This window comes from Bubalus kerabau, chromosome 20 (genome assembly GCF_029407905.1).
Source record: "Bubalus kerabau isolate K-KA32 ecotype Philippines breed swamp buffalo chromosome 20, PCC_UOA_SB_1v2, whole genome shotgun sequence".
Classification (NCBI taxonomy): domain Eukaryota; kingdom Metazoa; phylum Chordata; class Mammalia; order Artiodactyla; family Bovidae; genus Bubalus; species Bubalus kerabau.
Window position 1 is genome coordinate 9,732,502 of NC_073643.1, and position 25,766 is coordinate 9,758,267.

General features: G+C 41.1%; 1 long non-coding RNA gene across 1 annotated transcript; it reads right to left on the reverse strand.

The window, feature by feature from the left end:
* Window positions 1-462: 462 nt before the first annotated feature.
* LOC129635309 (uncharacterized) lies at window positions 463-9,342 on the reverse strand. The gene is made up of 3 exons (XR_008706217.1): window positions 9,222-9,342; window positions 8,509-8,595; window positions 463-887 (listed from the first exon to the last, which is right to left on the reverse strand). It is a non-coding gene; the product is annotated as an uncharacterized LOC129635309 (long non-coding RNA).
* Window positions 9,343-25,766: the final 16,424 nt, after the last annotated feature.

The window sequence follows — 25,766 nt, forward strand, 5'->3', positions numbered from 1 at the left end:
GACCCAGTTGAGAATATAAAAGAAAAAGAAAACCTACGGAATTCAATACACAGCAATCCTTGGGTCCTGAGGTCCCTAACTATTCTGTTTTCTTTGCTCCATCTTTCAAAGCTGTCTTTATTTGTTTTAAGTATAATATCCAAAGTTTTTAAGGAGATCAAGTCAGTCAATCCTAAAGGAAATCAACCCTGAATATTCATTGGAAGGGCTGAGGCAGAAGTTGAAGTTCCAATACTTTGGCCACCTGATGCAAAGAGCCGACACTGGAAAAGACCCAGCTGCTGGCAAAGATTGAGGGCAGGAGGAGAAGGAGGCAGCAGAGGATGAGATGATTGGATGGCATCTCATCTCATCTCATCTCAATGGACATGAGTTTGAACAAGCTCTGGGAGATAGTGAAGGACAGGAAAGCCTGGTGTGCTTCAGTCCATAGGGTTACAAAGAATCAGACAAAACTTAGTGACTGAACCACAATTCATTTAATGTATATATTCATCAGCCCAGTGCCAGTGGATGGCAAATAGCAAGTACTCAATAAAACAATGAGCTTTTATTATTTACAATGACATGAAATAAATATCTGCTGGATAGATTGTCCCAACCCGTGGGTTAGCAGGCTGTAGCTTCTCTTTTCAATGTTTTGTGTTATCCAGTATATTCCAGGAGAAGGTATGTCAAGTCTATTCCTGAATTAACCTACACTTGAACCCAATTTCTCTATTGAATGGCGCCGTAAGGTCTCAGTCCTCAGTACCAAAGTCAGGTCTTTCTCTGCTGGTCACCACTGCTTGTATTGTGATTGTTCCTGGCAGTTGCAGCTCTCCACTACCTAGAGTGTTCACAAAGGTCTCCTTTTTTACCCCCAAACACTCCATATAGCAGGTTTACTGAAAGTTTTAACATAAGTGAATGTTAGTACAGAGAAAGTGGAACTTTGAAACTGTATATCAGGGGACTTCCCTGGTGGTCCAGTGGTTCAGATTCTACCTTCCAATGCAGGGGACATGGGTTCAATCCCTGGTCAGGGAACTAAGATTCCACATTCTGTGGAGCCACTAAGCCTGGGTGCCATAACTAGAGAAAGACCAGGTGTTGCAATGAAGACCCAGCACAGCCAAAAAAAGAAAAAAAACCTGTACATAAATCGTTACTACTCCTAAATCAGGCATGCTGCAAAATCTTTTTTTGTATCAAATAACAGCTCTTAAAAGACTCTTTACAGCTTTTACAACCTACAAAGCAAAAGACAAAAATTACAGCTATAAATTTAAAACAATATTTTCTCTTTCCCTAAAACCCTAGGAACAGTGTTCCCACAATACTCTCTACAACAAAGGAGTAGTAAAACCATCTTTTAAAATGATATTTTTTTCCTGTGTCTTTCCACCAAGGATTCAGACATATTAAGGCTCTAATTTATATAAGTAACCCTATGTGTGCATGCGTGCTCAGTCACTCAGTTGTGTCCGACTCTTTGCAACCTCATGACTATAGCTTGCCAGGCTCCTCTGTCCATAGCATGTCCCCGGCAAGAATATTGGAGTGGGTCGCCATTTTCTCCTCCAGGGGATCTAGGGATTGAACCCCCATCTCCTGTACTGGCAAGAGGATTCTTTACTACTGAGCCACCTCGGAAGCCCTATATAACTCCATACTCTCCATATTAAGATACATCTTTTTATGTGACCAAGAATATTCACAAAATATGATTTTTTTAAAGTTAATAGATTTCAAAAAATAGAAATGATATAGGCAACATTAATTTTTGAAAATATTATTTTTATCTAATATAATTAAATTAGAAATTAATAATATGACTATACCAGTAAATCATAAACATTTTAAACATTTTTTGGATTAAAGAGGAAATTGAAAGTAAAATTGTAACTGTATTTCATATTGAAAAACATCTGAGATACATACAAAAGTACTAAGTTCTAATACATTAATTTTTTAAAAAGCAAGACTAACAGTAAAATAATTAATGTTCAAATCAAGAAATTATAAAAACACAATAATCTTAGCATTATAAAAGTTAATATATTAAATATAAAAGTAAAATTAACAATTTTTTAAAGTGGCACATTTGAGAATTAAACCCCAAACAGAATTTTTCAAAAAAAAAAATAAAGCAATATTAATTGTTTTTTAAACTTAACTGAAGTTAAAAGAGTAAAATCATAAATATATAAAATAAGAATTTATATGAAAGTTAAATATAGATACAGGAGAAGTTAATAGATTAAGGTGAGACTAAGAAAGGCAATGCCAAAGAATGCTCAAACTACCGCACAATTGCACTCATCTCACACGCTAGTAAAGTAATGCTCAAAATTCTCCAAGCCAGGCTTCAGCAATATGTGAACCATGAACTTCCTGATGTTCAAGCTGGTTTTAGAAAAGGCAGAGGAACCAGAGATCAAATTGCCAACATCTGCTGGATCATGGAAAAAGCAAGAGAGTTCCAGAAAAACATCTATTTCTGCTTTATTGACTATGCCAAAGCCTTGGACTATGTGGATCACAATAAACTGTGGAAAATTCTTCAAGAGATGGGAATACCAGACCACCTGATCTGCCTCTTGAGAAATTTGTATGCAGGTCAGGAAGCACCAGTTAGAACTGGACATGGAACAACAGACTGGTTCCAAATAGGAAAAGGAGTTCGTCAAGGCTGTATATTGTCACCCTGTTTATTTAACCTATATGCAGAGTACATCATGAGAAACGCTGGACTGGAAGAAGCATAAGCTGGAATCAAGATTGCTGGGAGAAATATCAATCACCTCAGATATGCAGATGACACCACCCTTATGGCAGAAAGTGAAGAGGAACTAAAAAGCCTCTTGATGAAAGTGAAAGTGGAGAGTGAAAAAGTTGGCTTAAAGCTCAACATTCAGAAAACGAAGATCATGGCATCCGGTCCCACCACTTCATGGGAAATAGATGGGCAAACAGTGGAAACAGTGTCAGACTTTATTTTTGGGGGCTCCAAAATCACTGCAGATGATGACTGCAGCCATGAACTTAAAAGACACTTACTCCTTGGAAGGAAAGTTATGACCAACCTGGATAGCATATTCAAAAGCAGAGACATTACTTTGCCAACAAAGGTCCGTCTAGTCAAGGCTATGGTTTTTCCTGTGGTCATGTATGGATGTGAGAGTCGGACTGTGAAGAAGGCTGAGCACCGAAGCATGGATGCTTTTGAACTGTGGTGTTGGAGAAGACTCTTGAGAGTCCCTTGGACTGCAAGGAGATCCAACCAGTCCATTCTGAAGGAGATCAGCCCTGGGATTTCTTTGGAAGGAATGATGCTAAAGCTGAACCTCCAGTACTTTGGCCACCTCATTGGAAGAGTTGACTCATTGGAAAAGACTGTGATGCTGGGAGGGATTGGGGGCAGGAGGAGAAGGGGACGACAGAGGATGAGATGGCTGGATGGCATCACTGACTCGATGGATGTGAGTCTCAGTGAACTCTGGGAGATGGACAGGGAGGCCTGGCGTGCTGCAATTCATGGGGTCACAGAGTCGGACACGACTGAGCGACTGATCTGATCTTGTATATCACTAGAAAAGAAATTTGAGAACCCGGTTCAAATGAGGGATTGCCAAAACTGACCTTAGAATAGACAGAAAATATAAATAGACTGAGTATCACAGAAAAATGGGGGGAAATATTAAAGAGCTTCTCCCCCCAAACCACCCTGGCACAAACATTTTCACTGAAAACTTCTACCAAACCTTAAGAAATAATGACTCTGTGCTCCTGTGTTCTAAAGTGTGTAATGAAAAGATTTTGTAATGTTTAATGAAGTGAATATAACCACAAAGATATTACCAAAAACTAAAACTATAGCTTAATATAATTTACAAATATTTATATCAAAATCATAGACTTCACTATGCCAATAAAGGTCCGCATAGTCAAAGCTATGGTTTTTCTAGTAGTCATGTATGGATCTGAGAGTTGGAAAGAAGGCTGAGAGCCAAAGAATTCATGCTTTTGAACTATGGTGCTGGAGAAGACTCTTGAGAATCCCCTGGACAGCAAGGAAGTCAATCCTAAAGGAAATCAACCCTGAATATTCATTGGAAGGACTAATGCTGAAGCTGAAGCTCCAATACTTTGGTCACCAGATGCAAAGAACTGACTCATTGGAAAAGACCCTCATGCTGGGAAAGATTGAAGGCAGGAGGAGAAAGCGATAACAGAGGATGAAATGGTGGGATGGCATTACTGACTCACCGGACATGAGTTTGAGTAAACTCACGGAGATAGTGAAGGACAGGGAAGCCTGGCATGATGCAGTTCATGGGGTTGCAAAGAGTCAGACATGACTTAGTGATGAAGAATAACAACAAAACAGAATTAATGAATGCATGCATGCTAAGTCACTTCAGTCATGTCCGACTCTTTGCGACCCCACGGACTGTAGCCCGTCAGGCTCCTCTGTCCATGGATTCTCCAGGAAAGAATACTGCAGTGGGCTGCCGTTTCCTTCTCCAAACAGAATTCAGTTCAGTTCAGTTCAGTTCAGTCGCTCGGTTATGTCCAACTCTTTGTGACCCCATGAATCACGGCACGCCAGGCCTCCCTGTCCGTCACCAACTCCTGGAGTTCACTCAGACTCACTTCCATCAAGTCAGTGATACCATCCAGCCATCTCATCCTCTGTCGTCCCCTTCTCCTCCTGCTCCCAATCCCTCCCAGCATCAGAGTCTTTTCCAATGAGTCAACTCTTCGCATGAGGTGGCCAAAGTACTGGAGTTTCAGCTTTAGCATCATTCCTTCCAAAGAAATCCCAGGGCTGATCTCCTTCAGAATGGACTGGTTGGGTCTCCTTGCAGTCCAAGGGACTCTCAAGAGTCTTCTCCAACACCACAGTTCAAAAGCATCAATTCTTCAGTGCTCAGCTTTCTTCACAGTCCAACTCTCACATCCATACATGAGCATAGGAAAAACCATAGCCTTGACTAGACGGACCTTTGTTGGCAAAGTAATGTCTCTGCTTTTGAATATGCTATCTAGGTTGGTCATAACTTTCCTTCCAAGGAGCAAGCGTCTTTTAAGTTCATGGCTGCAGTCATCATCTGCAGTGATTTTGGAGCCCCCAAAAATAAAGTCTGACACTGTTTCCACTGTTTCCCCATCTATTTCCCATGAAGTGATGGGACCAGATGCTGTGATCTTCGTTTTCTGAATGTTGAGCTTTAAGCCAACTTTTTCACTCTCCACTTTCACTTTCCTCAAGAAGCTTTTTAGTTCCTCTTCACTTTCTGCCATAAGGGTGGTGTCATCTGCATATTTGAGGTTATTGATATTTCCTCAGATATGCGTGGGCGGCTGCAATGGTGCACATAGTGGGGCTGAGAGAAGCTGCCCCACGTCCAAGGACTGGTGGCTGTGCGGGGGCAGGAGGGCCTAGAGGAGCTACTCCACGTTCAAGGTCAGGAGGGGCGGCGGTGAGTAGATACCCCTTGTCCAAGGTAAGGAGCAGCGGTTGCACTTTGCTGAAGCAGCTGTGAAGAGATACCCCAAGTCCAAGGTAAGAGAAACCCAGGTAAGACGGTAGGTGTTGCAAGAGGGCATCAGAGGGCAGACACATTGAAACCATACTCACAGAAAACTAGCCAATCTGATCACATGGACCACAGCCTTGTCTAACTCAGTGAAACTAAGCCATGCCTGTGGGGCAACCCAAGACCGGCGGGTCATTGTGGAGAGGTCTGACAAGAATGTAGTCCACTGGAGAAGGAAATGGCAAACCACCTCAGTATTCTTGCCTTGAGAACCCCATGAACAGTATGAAAAGGCAAAATGATAGGATACTGAAAGAGGAACTCCCCAGGTTGGTAGGTGCCCAATATGCGACTGGAGATCAGTGGAGAAATAACTCCAGAAAGAATGAAGGGATGGAGCCAAAGCAAAAACAATACCCAGCTGTGGATGTGACTGGTGATAGAAGCAAGGTTTGATGCTGTAAAGAGCAATATTGCATAGGAACCTGGAATGTCAGGTCCATGAATCAAGGCAAATTGGAAGTGGTCAAACAGGAGATGGCAAGAGTGAACATCGACATTCTAGGAATCAGTGAACTAAAATGGACTGGAATGGGTAAATTTAACTCAGATGACCATTATATCTACTACTGTGGGCAGGAATCCCTTAGAAGAAATGGAGTAGCCATCATGGTCAACAAAAGAGTCTGAAATGCAGTACTTGGATGCAATCTCAAAAATGACAGAATGATCTCTGTTCGTTTCCAAGGCAAACCATTCAATATCACAGTAATCCAAGTCTATGCCCCAACCAGTAATGTTGGAGAAGCTGAAGTTGAACGGTTCTATGAAGACCTACAAGACCTTTTAGAACTAACACCCCAAAAAGATGTCCTTTTCATTATAGGGGATTGGAATGCAAAAGTAGGAAGTCAAGAAACACCTGGAGTAACAGACAAATTTGGCCTTGGAATACAGAATGAAGCAGGGCAAAGACTAATAGAGTTTTGCCAAGAAAATGCACTGGTCATAGCAAACACCCTCTTCCAACAACACAAGAGAAGACTCTACACATGGACATCACCAGATGGTCAACACCAAAATCAGATTAATTATATTCTTTGCAGCCAAAGATGGAAAAGCTCTATACAGTCAACCAAAACAAGACCAGGAGCTGACTGTGGCTCAGATCATGAACTCCTTATTGCCAAATTCAGACTTAACTTGAAGAAAGTAGGGAAAACCACTAGACCATTCAGGTATGACCTAAATCAAACAGAATTAAGGAGTACATTAAAAGAATAATACAGGAACTTCCCTGGGGGCCCAGTGGTTAAGACTCTGCACATCCAATGCAGGGGGCATGGGTCGAATTCCTGGTTGGGGAATTAAGATCCTTCATGCTGCACAGCACAGCCTATTATTATTTAATTAAAAAAATAATAAATAAAAATATAAAAAATGATACAGCTTCATTAAGTGGTATTTACTCCAGGAATGCAAGGATTGTTCAATAATTCACCACTTACTAGAGGAAAAGCAAAATCATATTATCTCCACAAGTCCTGAAAAACATTAATGAAGTCCAACATTTATTTTTTATAGTATCTAGACAGATATAATAAGATAGGTTTTTAAATAAATTATATTGAGATAATTGGCTATTCATCTGAAAAAAAAAAAAAAAGAACTGCATTATTTCTTTTCAATTTGTACCCAAATTTCAAATGCATTAGATTAAATGTTTAAAAAAAAGGAAAACTTATAAAAGTATCAGGAGAAAATGTGGGACAATTTTCAAAACAATTAGAACCAGGGAAGAACTTACCCAGTAACACATAAAAATCAAGAACAATAAAGCAACAGATTTATATATTGAACTACCTAAAAAAACAAGACAGAATTCTGCATAGCACTGAAACCTCATAAAGAGAGGAAAAGGGTAACAATAAACTTGGAAATAATATTTACATCACAGAGAGTTAATTTTCCTAATATATAGAGTGTCTACAAATTAATAATAAATAGCAAAATCCAATATAAAAGTGGAAAAGAACATAAATAGTGCCCAAAAGGAAATACCAATGGCTCTTAAATATATAAATACATGCATAATGTCATTTACTGTAAAAGATACCATTTTTTACATGTCAGATTGGCAAATATAAAACAAATAGCCACATATCATGTTGGGGAGGGTTAGACAAACAGCCATTTCCACATATTTTCCGTGGCAGTGAAAACTGATTTAACTTCTATGGAAAGCACTTAAGCAATATCTGGCAAAATACATGTACCTTTTGACCCAGAAATTCCTCTAATGAGAATATTCCCTATAACAATATTCATAATTTATGATGTTTCACACAAAACAGGATTCACTATAGCATTCCCACAAGTACTTATTTAGTACCTAGACTTTGGAGACAACCTCAGCATCTGCTTTGTGCTCAGTCGTGCCCGACTCTGTGACCCCACGGACTACAACCCACCAGACTCCTCTGGCGATGGGATTTTCCAGACAAGACTACTCGAGTGGGTTGCCATTCCCTTCTCCAGGGGATCTTCCCCACCCAGGGGTCGAAACTGCATCTCCTGTGTCTCCTGCATTGCAGACGGATTCTTTACTCACTGAGCCATTAGGAAAGCCCTACATGGCAACAATCTACATGTTCATAATTAGAGGATCAATTTCCTAATTACAACAGAATACTGAATGGCTTCCACAAGTGAAACAGCATTGTTTACTGGTTAGGCACCATCTCCAACATGTATTTTCAAATAAATATGCAAAGCAGTGACAGTGATACCATTTGTTTATATTAAACAAAAATAAACCCACAAACATGCATATTTCATACATCTAATTTATATGTACATATGATATATATGGGCTTCCCTGGTGGCTCAGAAGGTAAAGAATTCATCTCAATGTAGGAGACTCAGGTATATTTTTATTTTATATTTCTGTTAGTTTATCCAAAACACTGGCAACCCTGCTTACCTCTTATGAGTGAACTGGATGCCTGCAGGAGAGATGCAGGAAGGAAGCTTACTTTTCACTTGATCCTCTTGACTTATGTCATGTTCCCTAGATGCGGAAATAGGGATTCTTGAGTATGTGCTTTCAAGGAAAGGGCAGGGATCAAAAGCTAAGCAAGAGGGCTTTCCCTGGTGGTCCAGTGGTTAAGAATCTGCCTTGCGGGCCTTCCTCGGTGGTCCAGTGGCTAAGACTCCACGCTCCCAATGCAGAGGGCCTGGGTTTGATCCCTGGTCTGGGAACTAAGTCCCATATGCCACAACTAAAGATTCTACACACAGCAGCTAAGACCTGACACAGCCAAATAAATAAATAAAAATAAATATTAAAAAAAAAAAGAAAAGAATCTGCCTTGCAATGCCAGGGAGGGACACAGAAAGATCCCACATACCATGGGGCAACTAAACCCCTGTGCCACAACCACTGAGCCCATGCTCCAGAGTCTGCAAGCTGCAACTTCTGAAGCCCATGCAATCTAGAGCCGGTGCTCCCCAGCAAGAGAAGCCACTGCAATGAGAAGCCTTTGTACCACAAGTAGAGAGTAGCTCCGGCTTGCCGCAATTAGAGAAAGCCCACTCATAGCAACGAGGATCCAACACGGCCAAACATGAAATAACTAAGTAAACATTTTTTTGAAAAGGTAAAAGGAAAAAAAACGAACTGAGAATGTGTCTTACCTGGAGTCTAGCTTCTGCCTGACACCTTGAGGAGCTCTGCAGTGTGAACTGTACCTAGAGACAGAAGGTCCAGACTTTTGTATCCTTACCCGTCAGTCTCTGGCTGTGAGCTGCCTTCAGGAGAAGGGAGTATCCTCTCAGGAGAAGGGGCTTCTATTGGCTAAAGGTAAATCAGCCCTGAATACTCATTGGAAGAACTGATGCTGAAGCTCAAGCTCCAATATTTTGGCCACATGATGTGAAGAGTCGCCTCATTGGGAATGACCCTGATGCTTGGAGATATTGAGGGCAGGAGGAGAAGGGGACGACAGAGGATGAAATGGTTGGATGGCATCACCAACTCAATGGACATGAGTTTGAGCATACTTCAGGAAATGGTGAAGGACAGGGAAGCCTGGCGTGCTGCAGTCCGTGGGGTGGCAAAGTCAGACACAACTTAGCAGCTGAACAACAGCAACAACAATTCTCCAGGAAAGGGGCCACTCTGAGGAATTAGCAATCAATTTTTTGAGCAGCCAAAGAACTAGATTAGAAAAAGGGATGTAGACCCTATAGGTGTCTACTACAAACTCACTGTACTGCCTGAAATCTATATGTTAGTATTAAAAAAAAAACAATTAAAAAAATCAATATTACAGAATGGTCTCTTTTTGTTGTTTGTCTAGATTCTAAATCCAGCACGGATGCCAAAATTTAAACAGTAAAAGTTAGCCTTCAAAATACTTAGCAAGACTCCAGTTTCGGACAACGTTAGTCAATTTTTCCTCCAGTACTGGAACAGATTGGGTTTTTTTGGACAAGCACTACGTGAAATAGTTGGCTTGCATTTAGGTGACCTCCTGTTTGAAAAATCCACAACTTTAAACATTGGACTCGTTCATTGACCAGAGTACCCAGGACACAAAGAGGAAGTGAGGGAAGAGTAGATTTTTATCTCCTTTCCCAGGCTCATCCCAGCACGAAGAGTAAGGGGACCAAGCATATCATTTGTCTCTATCCTTTATTTTTCCATACCAAATATAGTTATAAACGTTGTGTATGGTGGTGTACAGAAAAAAATTTCCAGAAATTGGACAGAGGGCAAAAACATGATTAGGGGATCTTTTTTTCCTGGCTGCAGGGCATGTGGGATCTTAGTTCCCCAGCCAGGGACCAAACCTGCATCTCCTGCAGTGGGAGTGAAGAGTCTCAGCCACTGGACCACCAAGGAAGTCCCCATATTAGAGCATGTTCTCATAAACTCTCCTGAGATCATGTCTCTCAGCAAGTGTAACTTTGTTTGGCTAGCAACTGATTAGGGCCTAGATATCTCACAACACTGTAAAGTTAGATGTTAACGTGCAAAAACTGGTTCAGTTCAGTCGCTCAGTCATGTCCGACTCTTTGCAACCCCACAGACTGTAGCCTACCAGGCTCCCCTGTCCACGGGATTCTCCCAGCAAGAATACTGGAGTGGGGTGCCTTTCCCTTCTGCAGGGGATCTTTCCGACCCAAGGGATGGAACCCGTGTCTCTTGCGTCTCCTGCATGGCAGGTGGGTTCCTTACCACTAGTGCCACCTGGGAAGCCCCCCAGGTTCTCATATTTTCATTCAACTACTTTCTCTGTCTTCTGGTTCCTTCATTAATGAGTTAAATAAAACTCTGACATGTGCTATTTATATGAGGATCATGCTTTGTAAATAATTTGAGAAAACATTTTTTTCAGTGTAAATTAATCTAGTATAAAATTATATGGTTAAATACACATACAATGTAGCTTGCTGTGAAAAAATGCATTGAGTGACAGTGGTATAATACATTGAATCCCAGTGGAATAAAATGCCACCAGATTCATTGTACACTATCTTCTCTCTTGAGGGCAGGATTGTATATGTGTTTAAATCTGGGTTTTTGACTATTAGCCCGGCTGCTGAAGGACTTGACATACTGACGTAGGTGATGCTTTGAAAAATGGCTTCACCAGGAAAGAGAATAAAAATAAAAAATATTCATATATTTTTCCTGGTGCATTTTGTTTTGAAATATCCTTGGGAGGGCTCTGGGACTAGGGTTGCCATATTTAGCAAATAAAAATACAAGACATCAAGTTAAATTCGAACTTCAGATAAACAAGTAATAATTTTTAAACATATCCCAAATTTTGCAAGCATTTTATTTGAAGAGCAGAACCTAGAGCATCTCAAAGTTCAGAGGATGTAAGAAGCACATGGTGCACACCTCTAGGAAACCAGAATTGAAAGAGACACGTGTACCCCAATGTCCATTGCAGCACTACTTACAAAAGCTAGGACATGGAAGCAACCTAGATGTCCATCGGCAGATGGATGGATAAGGAAGTTGTGGTACGTATACACAATGGAATGATATTCAGCTATAAAAAGGCTGAGTCAGTTCTAATGAGTTGTTTGAAACTGGAGCCTATTATACAGAGTGAAGTCAGTCAGAAAGAGAAACACAAATACTATATATTAATGCATATATATGGAATTTAGAATGACAGTCACGACGATCCTACATGCAGGGCAGCAAAGGAGACACAGATGTAAAGAACAGACTTTGGACTCACTGGGAGAAGGTGAGGGTGGGATGATTTGAGAGAATAGAGAAACATGCACATTACCATATGTAAAACAGATGATCAGTGCAAATTCAATCCATGAAGCGGGGCATCCAAAGCCGGTGCTCTGGGACAACCCAGAGGGATGGGGTGGGGAGGGAGGGGAGAGGGGGGTCCAGGACTGGGGGGACACGTGTATACTTGTGGCCAATTCATGTTGATGTATGGCAAAAATCATCACAACATTGTAACTGTCCTCCAGTCAAAATATATTAAATAATTGGAAAAAGAAAAAGTACACGGGGGAAGCAAGTAGTGCCAGGAATGCAAAGGATCATGGGTAACGTTTGAGTCCTGTGCTGGGGCATCCCAAAGGCCAAGCCCAGCAAGTAGAATCCTGTTGTCAATTCCATGAAGTGAAAGTTGAATCCTTGGGTCAGGAGCTTGGTGGCCCTGTAGTAGGGCAAGCGGCTAGAGTCAGGAATGGAGCCAATCAGGAGAACCGACAAAGCTGCTCGGAAGAGTAATGTGTTACAGAGCGGTTTTATCACCCAAGGACTCTCGAGAGTGATCCAGATGAGTGAGTTGATTAGCCATGTTTTAAAATCAGACTCAAAGAGAACATTTTAAAAAAAATTATTTATTTGGTGGTGCCGAGTCTTAGTTGCATCATCAGGGATCTTTAGTCACAGCTTATGAACTCTCTTAGCTGTGATGTGTGGAATCTAGTTCCCTGAAAGTGGGATCAGTCCTAAAGTTGCTCAGTCGTGTCTGACTCTTTGCGACCCCGTGGACTGTAGCCTACCAGGCTCCTCTGTCCATGGGATTTTCCAGGCAATAGTACTGGAGTGGGTCGCCATTTCCTTCTCCAGGGGATCTTCCCAACCCAAGGATTGAACCTGGGTCTCCCGCATTGTAGACAGACGCTTTACCATCTGAGCCACCAGGGAAGTCAAACCTGGGCTTTCTGCATTGGGAGCTCAGAACCTTACACATTAGACCCCCAGGAAAGTCCCCATATATTTTTTTAAACATTTATTTATTTGATTGCATTGGTTCTTAGTTGCCACAGGTAGGATCTTCGTTGCGTCATGTGGGATCTTTCACTGCGGCACACAAACTCTCTAGTTGTGGCTCTCGAACTCAGCGGTTATGGCACACAGGCTTAGTTGCCCTGTGGCATGTGGGATCTTAGTTCCCCAATCAGGGACAGAACCCATGTCCCCTGCATTACAAGGCGGATTCCTAACTACTGGACCAACAGAGAAGTCCTGCATTTAAAAAATTGTGCTATAATGTATATAACATAAAATTTATATGATGCCAACCATTTTTAACCATACAACTCAGTAGCAATAAGTACATTCACAGTGTTGTACAACCACCACGAGTATCTATTTCCAGAACTTTTCCACCTTCCCAAATAGAAACTCTCTCTCAATAAACAAAAATTCCCCAGTCTCTGGTAATTCTATTATACTTTCTGCCTCTATGAATTTGTTTATTCTAGGTATCTCGTATAAGAGGAAGAGTACAGTGTTTGTTCTTTTGTGTCTGGCTTATCTCACTAAGCATAATGTTCTCAAGTTTTATCCGTGTTGTAGCATATATTAGAATTTCATTTCTTTTTAAGGCTGAATGACATTCCATTGTATTTATACATACAGACCACATTTTGTTTATCCATAAAGAGGACATATATGTGTGGACATTCATTTTTTTCAATTTTCCTGTAAACAGTATTCATTGCTACATAAAACAACAATTCATTGCTATATTCAACAGCAATTCATTGCTACATAAAAAAATCACTCCATAGTTAAGGGTATTAAAAAAACAACTTGAGGGACTTCCCCAGTGGTCAAGACTCCATGGCAAGTTCCATCTTTGGTTGGGGAAACTGAGATCCTGCATGCAATGTGGCCAAAAAAAAGAAAAATATTTTACTTTAAAATTGTATTTTGTATTCCTCAAATTGATCCACAGAGTCAATGCAATCTCTACCAAAATTATAACTGCTTTTCTCTCTCTCTTTTTTTTTTCAGAAGTGGACAAGCTGATTCTAAAATCCATACAAAACTTCAAGGAACTGAGAACAGACAAAAGAATCTTAGAAAAGAAGAATAAAGTTGGAGGATTCACACTTCCCAATTTAAAAACTTACTGCAAAACAATAGTAGCCAAGACAGTATGGTATTGGCATAAGGGCAGACATAGAGAACAAGAGAATAAAAACGAGATTCCAGAAATAAATATATAAACCACTGGTTGATTGAAATTTGACAAGAATGCCAAAACCATTCAAGGGAAGAAACAATAGCATTTTCAACAATCGGTGCTGAGACATCTGGACATCCACATGCAAAAGATTAAAGTTGGATCCCTATCTCATATCACATACAAAATTAATTCAAAATGGATCAAAGACCTAATGTAAGAGCTATAACAATAATACTCTTAGAAGAAAACAGTAGTAAATTTTCATGACCTCAGATTTAGCAATAGATTCTTAGATATGACACAAAAAGCATGAATAACAAAGGAAAAAAAATAGATTTCATTGAAATTAAAAAATTCTAGTGTTATGTTTCACTAGTGAAACATAGTGAAAAGACAGCCCACAGGATGGGAGAATGTATTTGCAGATCCTATGTCTAATTAGGGATTTATATCTACAATATATAAAGAACTCTTAAAACTCAATAATAAAGACATATAACCCAATTTTTAAAAAGAGCAATGAATCTACATAGACATTTCTCCAAAGAATATATATATATATATAAAAATGGCCAATAAGCACATATATTGATGACAATATAATTAGTTGTCAATGAAATCCAAATCAAAACCACAAAATACCACGTCATACCCACTAGGATGGATATAATAAAAAAGTCAGAAAATAATATGTTGGTGACAGAAACTAGTCACAAAATATCACATATTTATGATGCCACTTATATGAATTGTCCAGAATTTGGAAAATCTACAGAGACAGAAGATAGATTATTGGTTGTTTGGTCTAGGAAGGAAGGCTGGATGGGAGATCATAGCTAAAAGGTACAGAGTTTCTTTTAGGGGTAATGAAAACGTTCTGAGATTAACCTTTATGATGGTTACAAATATCTGTAAATATACTAAAACCCATTGAATTATACACTTTAAATATGCAAATGTTATGGTATTTCAATTATGTATTCATAAAGCTGTTATTTTGGAAAGGTCATATGTTATGTGACTCCATGTATATGAAATGTCAAGATAGGTAAATCTATAGAGATGGAAAGTAGATTAATGTTTGCCAGAGATCAAGGGAAGATGGAACCAGGAATAATTGTTAAAAAATATGGAATTTCATTTTGAGGTGATTTAAGTATTTTGGCATTAAAGAGTAGGGATGGTTACACAAATTGTGAATGTGTTCAAGACCACTGAGTTGTATTTTTTTTTAAGATTTTTTTTTGAAGTGGACCATTTTTAAAGTGTTTATTGAATTTGTTACAATAAAGAAGTTTCTGTTTTATGTTTTGGTTTTTTGGCTACAAGGCATGCAGGATCTTAGCTCCTGGACCAGGAATCGAACCCCTATCCTCTGCATTGGAAGGCAAAGTCTTAACCACTGGACCACCAGGGAAGTCCCTAAACTTTAAAGTAATGAATTTTATGTCACAGGAATTTTATCTCAATAAAAAAACTAGCTTTTTTGGCTTGTCTGTTTTAGATACAGACAGACTAGTGATTGCATACACTTCTATTTAAAGCGCTAGTGGTAAAAAACCCGCCTGGCAATGCAGGAGACACAAGAGACACAGGTTTGATTCCTGGGTCAGGAATATCTCCTGGAGGAGGGCATGGCAACCCTCTCCAGCATTCTTGCCTGGAGACAACCATGGACAGAGGAACCTGGGGGCTACAGTCCATAGGGTCACACAAAGTCTGACACGACTGAAGTAATTTAGCACATACACTATTCAAGATAAGCTCATTGAGTAATTGATCCGTTCACTAAATTGAAACATATTATCTCAGAAACTTTAAGTAAACACTCTAGTTTTCTAACTTTCCACAGCTCTGACTTACACTGACTATAATTCGCATTACTATGCGTTCTTTAAATGACCATGCTTACTTATAGGAAGAATAAGAAATCCAAGAACTATTCTAGGTTCATGGTTTTAATTACTGTAATTACAAGAGTCTGACCAGAAAGTGAAGAGGAACTAAAAAGCCTCTTGATGAAAGTGAAAGTGGAGAGTGAAAAAGTTGGCTTAAAGCTCAACATTCAGAAAACGAAGATCATGGCATCCGGTCCCATCACTTCATGGGAAATAGATAGGGAAACAGTGGAAACAGTGTCAGACTTTATTTTTTTGGGCTCCAAAATCACTGCAGATGGTGACTGCAGCCATGAAATTAAAAGACAGTTACTCCTTGGAAGGAAAGTTTATGACCAACCTAGATAGCATATTGAAAAGCAGAGACATTACTTTGCCAACAAAGGTCCGTCTAGTCAAGGCTATGGTTTTTCCTGTGGTCATGTATGGATGTGAGAGTTGGACGGTGAAGAAGGTTGAGCGCTGAAGCTTTTGAACTGTGGTGTTGGAGAAGACTCTTGAGAGTCCCTTGGACTGCAAGGAGACCCAACCAGTCCATTCCGAAGGAGATCAGCCCTGGTTTTCTTTGGAAGGAATGATGCTAAAGCTGAAACTCCAGTACTTTGGCCACCTCATGCGAAGAGTTGACTCATTGGAAAAGACTCTGATGCTGGGAGGGATTGGGGGCAGGAGGAGAAGGGGATGACAGAGGATGAGATGGCTGGATGGCATCACTGACTCGATGGAAGTGAGTCTGAGTGAACTCCAGGAGTTGGTGATGGACAGGGAGGCCTGGTGTGCTGCAATTCATGGGGTCGCAAAGAGTTGGACATGACTGAGTGACTGAACTGAACTGAACTGAACTGAGGGTTGTGTCTGATGTCAGTTATTTCTGTTTATTCTTATTCATTTTATCTTGGCTCCTTTCATGTCTAGTTATATTTGATTGTGTGCTGAACAATGTATTTCAAAAATTAGTTATAGAAATAACATCAGGATTATGTTATCTATATAAGAGGATTTTCACTTGCTTCTTCAGGCTCCTGGTACCCCCTGGTAACCTAGGATCACTTTAATCTGACTTTAAAGCTTTGGATTTGGTGTGTGTGTGCTCAGTCACTCAGTCATGTCCAACTCTGTGCGATCCCATGGACTGTAGCCTGCTAGGCTCCTCTGCCCATGGAATTCTCCAGGCAAGAGTACTCGAGTGGGTTGCCATTTCCTTTGATTGGGGGCCACCCATAATTAGAAGCGACTGAACTGAAATGAACTGAATATCTGTATCTATATACCTATGTTTTTCTGGCTGTGCTGTGTGGCTTTCAGGACTCTAGTTCCCCAACCAAGACCAAGTGTGGGCCCATGGCAGTGGAAGAGCCAGAGTCTTAACCACTGGACTACCAGGGAAGTTCCCTTCCATTTACATTAAAAAATAATAATTTATGTATTTATTTTTTGGTTGTGGTTGGTCTTCATTGCTGTGTGTGGGCTTTCTCTAGTTATAGCAGGTGGGGGTTACTCTCCATTGCAATGTCCCTCTTGTGGAGCACAGGCTCTAGGTGCTCAAACTTAGTTGCCCTGAGGCATGTAGCATCTTCTCAGACCAGTTGAGCTATTCCAAATCCTGAAAGATGATGCTGTGAAAGTGCTGCACTCAATATGCCAGCAAATTTGGAAAACTCAGCAGTGGCCACAGGACTAGAAAAGGTCAGCTTTCATTCCAATCCCAAAGAAAGGCAATGCCAAAGAATGCTCAAACTACTGCACAATTGCACTCATCTCACATGCTAGTAAAGTAATGCTCAAAATTCTCCAAGCCAGGCTTCAGCAATATGTGAACCGTGAACTTCCTGATGTTCAAGCTGGTTTTAGAAAAGGCAGAGGAACCAGAGATCAAATTGCCAACATCCACTGGATCATGGAAAAAGCAAGAGAGTTCCAGAAAAACATCTATTTCTGCTTTATTGACTATGCCAAAGCCTTTGACTGTGTGGATCACAATAAACTGTGGAAAATTCTGAAAGAGATGGGAATACCAGACCACCTGATCTGCCTCTTGAGAAATCTGTATGCAGGTCAGGAAGCACCAGTTAGAACTGGACATGGAACAACAGACTGGTTCCAAATATGAAAAAGAGTACATCAGGGCTATATATTGTCACCCTGCTTATTTAACTTATATGCAGAGTACATCATGAGAAATGCTGGACTGGAAGAAACACAAGCTGGAATCAAGATTGCTGGGAGAAATATCAATAACCTCAGATATGCAGATGACACCACCCTTATGGAAGAAAGTGAAGAAAGTGAAGAGGAACTAAAAAGGAGAAGGGGATGACAGAGAATGAGATGGCTGGATGGCATCGCTGACTCGATGGATGTGAGTCTGAGTGAACTCCGGGAGTTGGTGATGGACAGGGAGGCCTGGTGTGCTGCGATTCATGGGGTCGCAAAGAGTCGGACACAACTGAGTGACTGATCTGATCTGATCTCAGACCAGGGATTGAACCTGTGTCCCCTGCATTGGCAGGTGGATTCTTTCCCACTGAACCACCAGGGAAGTCCCCTATACATTTTTAAAAAAGTATCACTGGTATCTGGGGCTGGGAAGATTCTTAACATTTTGAGTAAGAAATTAATTTGCTAATTTAAAAAATGATAATGCCCACTATATCACTATTTTATGTATAAAGTCACTGTATGCAATCTACATTTCTATCAATAGGTAGTATGTTTGACTTATTTGTACAAGGATATACTCTGGCCATAGATTTATATTCATTATCATGAACAGATGTCCAAAATATATTCAGTTCAGTTCAGTTCAGTTCAGTCGCTCGGTCATGTCCGACTCTTTGCAACCCCATGAATCGTAGCATGCCAGGCCTCCCTGTCCATCACCAACTCCCGGAGTTCACTCAGACTCACATCCATCGAGTCAGTGATGCCATCCAGCCATCGCATCCTCTGTCATCCCCTTCTCCTCCTGCCCCCAATCCCTCCCAGCATCAGAGTCTCTTCAAATGAGTTAACTCTTCGCATGAGGTGGCCAAAGTACTGGAGTTTCAGCTTTAGCATCATTCCTTCCAAAGAAAACCAGGGCCGATCTCCTTCAGAATGGACTGGTTGGGTCTCCTTGCAGTCCAAGGGACTCCCAAGAGTCTTCTCCAACACCACAGTTCAAAAAGCATCAATTCTTCAAAAAGCATCAATTCTTCGGCACTCAGCCTTCTGCACAGTCCAACTCTCACATCCATACATGACCACGGGAAAAACCATAGCCTTGACTAGACGGACCTTTGTTGGCAAAGTAATGTCTCTGCTTTTGAATATGCTATCTAGGTTGGTCATAACTTTCCTTCCAAGGAGTAACTGTCTTTTAATTTCACTGCAGATGAAATTAAATCACCATCTTCAGTGATTTTGGAGCCCAGAAAAATAAAGTCTGACACTGTTTCCACTGTTTCCCCATCTATTTCCCATGAAGTGATGGGACCAGATGCCATGATCTTCGTTTTCTGAATGTTGAGCTTTAAGCCAACTTTTTCACTCTCCACTTTCACTTTCATCAAGAGGCTTTTTAGTTCCTCTTCACTTTCTGCCATAAGGGTGGTGTCATCTGCATATCTGAGATTATTGATATTTCTCCCGGCAATCTTGATTCCAGCTTGTGTTTCTTCCAGTCCAGCGTTTCTCATGATGTACTCTGCATATAAGTTAAATAAGCAGGGTGACAATATATAGCCCTGAAGTACTCCTTTTCCTATTTGGAACCAGTCTGTCATTCCATGTCCAGTTCTAACTGTTGCTTCCTGACCTGCATACAGATTTCTCAAGAGGCAGATCAGGTGGTCTGGTATTCCCATCTCTTTCAGAATTTTCCACAGTTTATTTTGATCCACACTGATGAAAAAAGTGAAAATGAGTGAAAGTCACTCAGTCGTGTTCAACTCTTTGTGACCCCCATGGAGTGTCGATGGAATTCTCCAGGCCAGAATACTGGAGTGGGTAGCTGTTCTCTTCTCCAGGGGATCTTCCAAACCCAGGGCTCAAACCCACGAATCCTGCGTTGCAGGTGGATTCTTTACCAGCTGAGCCACAAGGGAAACCCAGTGAAAAAAGCAGGTCATCGGTCAGTATTTGTCAATTAATCCCATTAAAATTCTACAGAGTTTATACTTTCCAATATTTTCTGAATTTTTGCAATGAGTAGTAAACTACTTTCTATCTGGAAAAAAAGATGCCTTTCTTTGTCTTATGCTCTTGAACTAGTAGATGGCATTCATATTCTGAGACTCCTCTGAGCTTACCCACTACGCTTTCCTGCAAGGAAGCTGAAGTAGTATCTCCTTCCTCCATGGCAGCTTTAGAGATGCCAAGTCGGACTTCCCTGGTGGTCCAATGGTTATGAGTCTGTGTTTCCACCGGTTCGATTCCTGGTAGGAGAACTAAGGTCCTGTATACCGAGTGAGGTGGCCAAAAAAAAAAAAGTCAGGCCCAAGGTCACACCAGAGAAGGGCAAAGATGGTCAATTCCAGGGTCAGTTAGCCTGTTGCTAATTGATTAATTCTTACTAGTTCTTATTAATTAACTCTTACTTAGCCCATTCAGGGTTCTTAGGTCGAGGATTGCTACCATGTTTCAGAATTAAGTTTGGTTGACACCCTCTCAGGAGCTAAACACAGGTCACCCCACTGACCTCACTGAGCCCTATGCCCCCCTCAGCCTTGGGGACTCTCTTCATCCCCCAACATCAGTCTCTGCTAAACCAGCCCATCCCACCCCTTCTGTTCTCCCTCCAGGAGAATCCTGCATAGGCTTCCTTCAAGGAGGCTTTAGTAACAGTATGTGGAGTTGGGGGGTCAGGGAGGAGAGCACATGACTCTGTTTCCATCACGGTGCATATCACGGATACCAGAACCATGTATTAAATGCATTTGGTCACCTGGATAAAAAGTTCTTTTCACCTGCCTATTCTCAAGAGGAGAAAGTCCCATCCCTATGATGGTGTTCTGGAAACTTCCAGGATGATAGGGGTAAAGGGTAAGAGGATAGGACATGGTTGAGCTTGACTTAGCTGTGTTAGTCATAACTGTCCCTCCTCCCGGGTGGGGGGTAGGGGGGATGGAAACAGAAAAGAAACGAAAAAAAGAGAATAGAAGGGATCAGATCAGAGTCAGAAATGCCATTTGTCCAAGAATTGTGTGCAAGTCCTCTTATCACTGTTCTTATCCATTGTGGTACCCCTGCTGCTCATTTTCAATACATGTGTATTAAATGTAAATGGAAGTGGGACTTCCCTGGCGATCCAGTGGTTAAGACTCCTTGCTCTCAATGTAGGGGGCACAGGTTCCATCCCTGGTCAGGGAACTAAGATCTGGCATTTCACATCACGCAGTCAAAAAATAAAAATAAATGGGGGTAACATTGACAGGGACTTAACATGAGTTTCCCATACTCAGTTGTGCACTACAGTTAGATCTTGATATACTGAATGTTTGCAAAAAGGGCTCTACTGTAACGAAGTCAGATCCTAATCTGTAAACAGATTGGCCAAATTCATATGTATTAATATGAAGAGGAAAATTGCATCCTACAGAGAACACCAAAGTCCATAATTCTGTAATGGAAGTCAGTATTTATAAAAGGGAAGAAATGTTGAGTGATCAGAAGACATGAGAAAGTGTAATCTGTAAACAGATTGGCCAAATTCATATGTATTAATATTAAGAGGAAAATTGCATCCTACAGAGAACACCAAAGTCCATAATTCTGTAATGGAAGTCAGTATTTATAAAAGGGAAGAAATGTTGAGTGATCAGAAGACATAAGAAAAGTGTGAAGTTTTTTTGTCTCGAAATAGCCAAGCCGGCGCATATTTCACAAAGCTTTGTTACAAAGTGGAATTTGGGTTACAAAGCTGAAAATTAATGCAACTGAGTCCTAGATTATAAAAATGAGGCAAATCTCAAATGATCTATTTATAAGCAGTGTGTGAGTGTGATTTTTCACACTCACTCTGAGGCAGGCTGAAATGAGCAGTGTCTCACTTCAGCTGCTCTGGGTGGCCCACCCAGGTATCTTCCTAGGACTGTACCTGCCATGTGACCGATCATACACTCCTTTCCTATTGCCTCTCCTGGTTAACCTGATATACAGCTCCAGAATATTGCAAAGCAGCCTCTTTTCAACGTAGTGATTAAGTGCATTTGAAGTTTTTGTTACTTTCAGTTTGTTTCTGGGCATGGGCTCCCTCTTGTGGTTCACAGGGTAGGCCTATGCGGTACAAGATCTAAGAAATTTTCCTCAGTGTGTATGCCCAGCAGTGGGATTGCTGGATCATAAGGCAGTTCTATTTCCAGTTTTTTAAGGAATCTCCACACTGTTCTCCATAGTGGCTGAACTAGTTTGCATTTCCACCAAAACTAATACAATTATGTAAAATTTAAAAATAAAATAAAATTTAAAAAAAAAAGATCTAAGAAATTTTATTTTCATTTTTGCGGCTGCAAGATTACTTGGGCCCTGGTAGAAAAAATGATTATAGCTGAATGGATTGATGATTTTTAAGGAAGCATTGCAAAGACCTAAGTTAACTTATTTCAGCCAGAATGATACATGTGTAAAAGACCCAGGGTGGGGCTTCCCTGGTGGCTCAGCGGGAAAGAATCCACCTGCCAGTGGGGAGACACAGGTTCCATCACTGGTCTGGGAAGATTTCCCAGGAAACTGAGCCCGTGCAGCGGGACTGCTGAGCCCACGTGCTGCAGCCACTGAAGCCAGCACACAGAGATCCCCTGCAACAAGAGAAGCCACTGTGAGAGAAGCCCGAGCAACAGAGAGCAGCCCCCGCTCGTGGCGACTGAGAGAAAGCCCGCGCAGTAATGAAGACGCAGCACAGCCATAAAAAAATAAAATACCCAGTATACAGAGAATTATACAATTGAATACAGAAAAAGCTAACTTATTTATTCTCCCCAAAATAATAACTAGCATTTTTTTGAGTGCTTAGGCTTCCCAGGGGCTCCGCGGTAAAGAATCCACCTGCGGTCCAGGAGCTGCAGGAGACGTGGGTTCGATCTCTGGGTCAGGAAGATCCCCTGGAGGAGAGCATAGCAACCCAATCCAGTTTTTTTGCCTGGGAAATCCCATGGACAGAGGAGCCTGGTGGGTTGCAGTCCATAGAGCCACAAAGAGTCAGACACAACCGAAGTGACTTAGCACTGTTTACTAAGTTTTGGCTACTGCTACAAACATTTTATGTCGAGAATTATGTAACCTTTTATTATGGGAAATTTTAAGCTTAAGAAATGAAGAGCATGAAAAAAACCTCTATGTATGCCTTGCACACCATTTTTTATTGTTCTTTTTCTAATTGGAATATAGTTGAGTTACAATGCTGTGTTAATCTTTGCTGTATGGCAAAGGGACTCAATTATATATACATTCTTTTTTACTTTATTTTTTTTAAAGATTTTCCTTCTTCAAAATATATATATATTAAAAATATAGATTTATTTATTTTAATTGGAGGCTAATTACTTTACAATATCGTATTGGTTTTGCCATACATCAACATGAATCTGGGGAACACATGTACACCCGTGGCGGATTCATGTTGATATACATTCTTTTTTAAAATATTCTTTTTCATTATGGTTTATCCTAGGATACTGACTATGGTTTCCCGTGCTATATAGTAAGACCTTGTTGTGAGTTTGCGTCTGCTACTGCTGCTGCTGCTGCTGCTGTTTAGTCGAGTCAGTCGTGTCCGACTCTGTGCAACCCCAGAGATGGCAGCCCACCAGGCTCCCCCGTCCCTGGGATTCTCCAGGCAAGAACACTGGAGTGGGGTGCCATTTCCTTCTCCAATGCATGAAAGTGAAAAGTGAAAGGGAAGTCGCTCAGTCGTGTCCGACTCCTAGCGACCCCATGGACTGCAGCCCACCAGGCTCTTCCGCCCATGGGATTTGCCAGGCAAGAGTGCTGGAGTGGGGTGCCATCGCCTTCTCCAAGTTTGCATCTACCAACCCCAAACTCCCAACGCATCATTCTTGCTCCCCCGACTCTTGGCAACCACAAGGTTGTTCCCCCTGTGACTCTGTTTCTCTTTTGTAGATAGGTTCATTTGACGTAGCACCCGTTTAAAATACATCATTAACATTTTAACATTTTGCCCTATATGTTTTATCTACCACCACTGTTCTCTCTCAAATTTTTTCCTGAAGTATTTAAAGCCAATGCCAGATGTCCTATAACTCATTCATAACTATCTTAAATATATTATTAGTTTTAAAAATATATTAGCTGTTTTAGTCCTTAAAAGCAGATAATCTTATTATTCCCATTTTCCATATGCATAAACTGAGGCAAATGTGATTGGATGACTTAAACCCTGGAGTCTGACTGCCAGCTTCCCCGGGGCCCTGTGCCCTGCCTCCTGATATTGATCCTCTGTGTAAGTTCCCTCATACGTTACACCAGGGTGGATCTGTGAGACCCATGGCATACGGCGGAAAAGATGCTATGTCACTTCTGTGATTGGATTGTGCCTTCTGTCTTGGGTGACTCTCCCTTTGTTGAATTACCTGCCTCTAGGGGAAGCCAGCTGCCACGTCCAGCAGTTCCATGGAGGGTCCCACATGGTGAGGAATGCAGGGCTCAGGTTCGCCAACAATGGCATGAGATAACTTGAAGCCAGACTCCCCAGCCCTATTTGAGCCTTGAAATGATCACAGTCAGAGCTAACAGCGTGCCTGCAACCTCGAGAGGGACCCTGAGCCAGGACCACCCAGCTAAGCCACTCCCAGATTTCTGACCCACAGAAATTATGAGAAAATATTTATTGCTGAAGCTTTCGTGTTTTGAGTAGCTTGTTACGTAGTGCTAGATTATTAACAGTCTGTGTTCTCAATCACTGTTGTATTCTGTCCCCAGATACAAGTCTGTGATAGCTTTTGCTTTGCCACTACTGTGATACTTAAATGACAATGCTGAGGCAATGAACTGAAAGGATATACTTAGGGAGCTTAATATCATGCACACATTTCACTGTTACTCTAATCTGTGAGTGGTGAATATAATAATTAAAAAAACTAGTTAATTAAATCAAATACTGCAACCATGAAATTAGAAGCCGATTGCTTCTTAGAAGGAAAGCTGTGACAATCCTAGACAGTGTATTAAAAAGCAAAGATATCACTTTGCTGACAAAAGTCCATATGAGTCAAGGCTATGGTCTTCCCAGTAGTCATGTACAGATGTGAGAGTTGGGCCATAAAGAAGGCAGGACGCCTTTTGAATTGTGGTGTTGGAGAAGACTCTGGAGAGTCCCTTGGACAGCAAAGAGATCAAATCAGTCAGTCCTAAAGGAAATCAACCTTGAATACTCACTGGAATGACGGATGCTGAAGCTAAAGTTCCAATACTTTGGCACCTGATGCAAACAGCCAACTCATTAGAAAAGACTCTGATCCTGGGAAAGATTGAAAGGCAGAAGGAGAAGAGGGTGATAGAGGATGAGATGGATGGATGGCATCACCAATTCAATAAACGTGAACTTGGGCAGACTCTCAGAGATGGTGAGGTACAGGGAGGCCTGGCATGCTGCAGTCCAGGGGGTCACAAAAAGCCGGACATGACTTGGCGACTGAACAACAACAATCCCACCATTCACATCATTTTCAATTTACTTCCTACTTTTTAAAAAAATGACTACAAAGGAAATCCCCTGACAGTCCAGTGGTTAGGGCTCCATGCTTCCACTGCAAGGGACCCAGGCTCAGGGAACTGAGGTCTTGCAAGCTGTGTGGGGAAAAAAAAAAAAAAAAAGACTGCAGAGTATTTTCTATTAGTTATTACACCAATACCCTATTCATATCCTATTAATT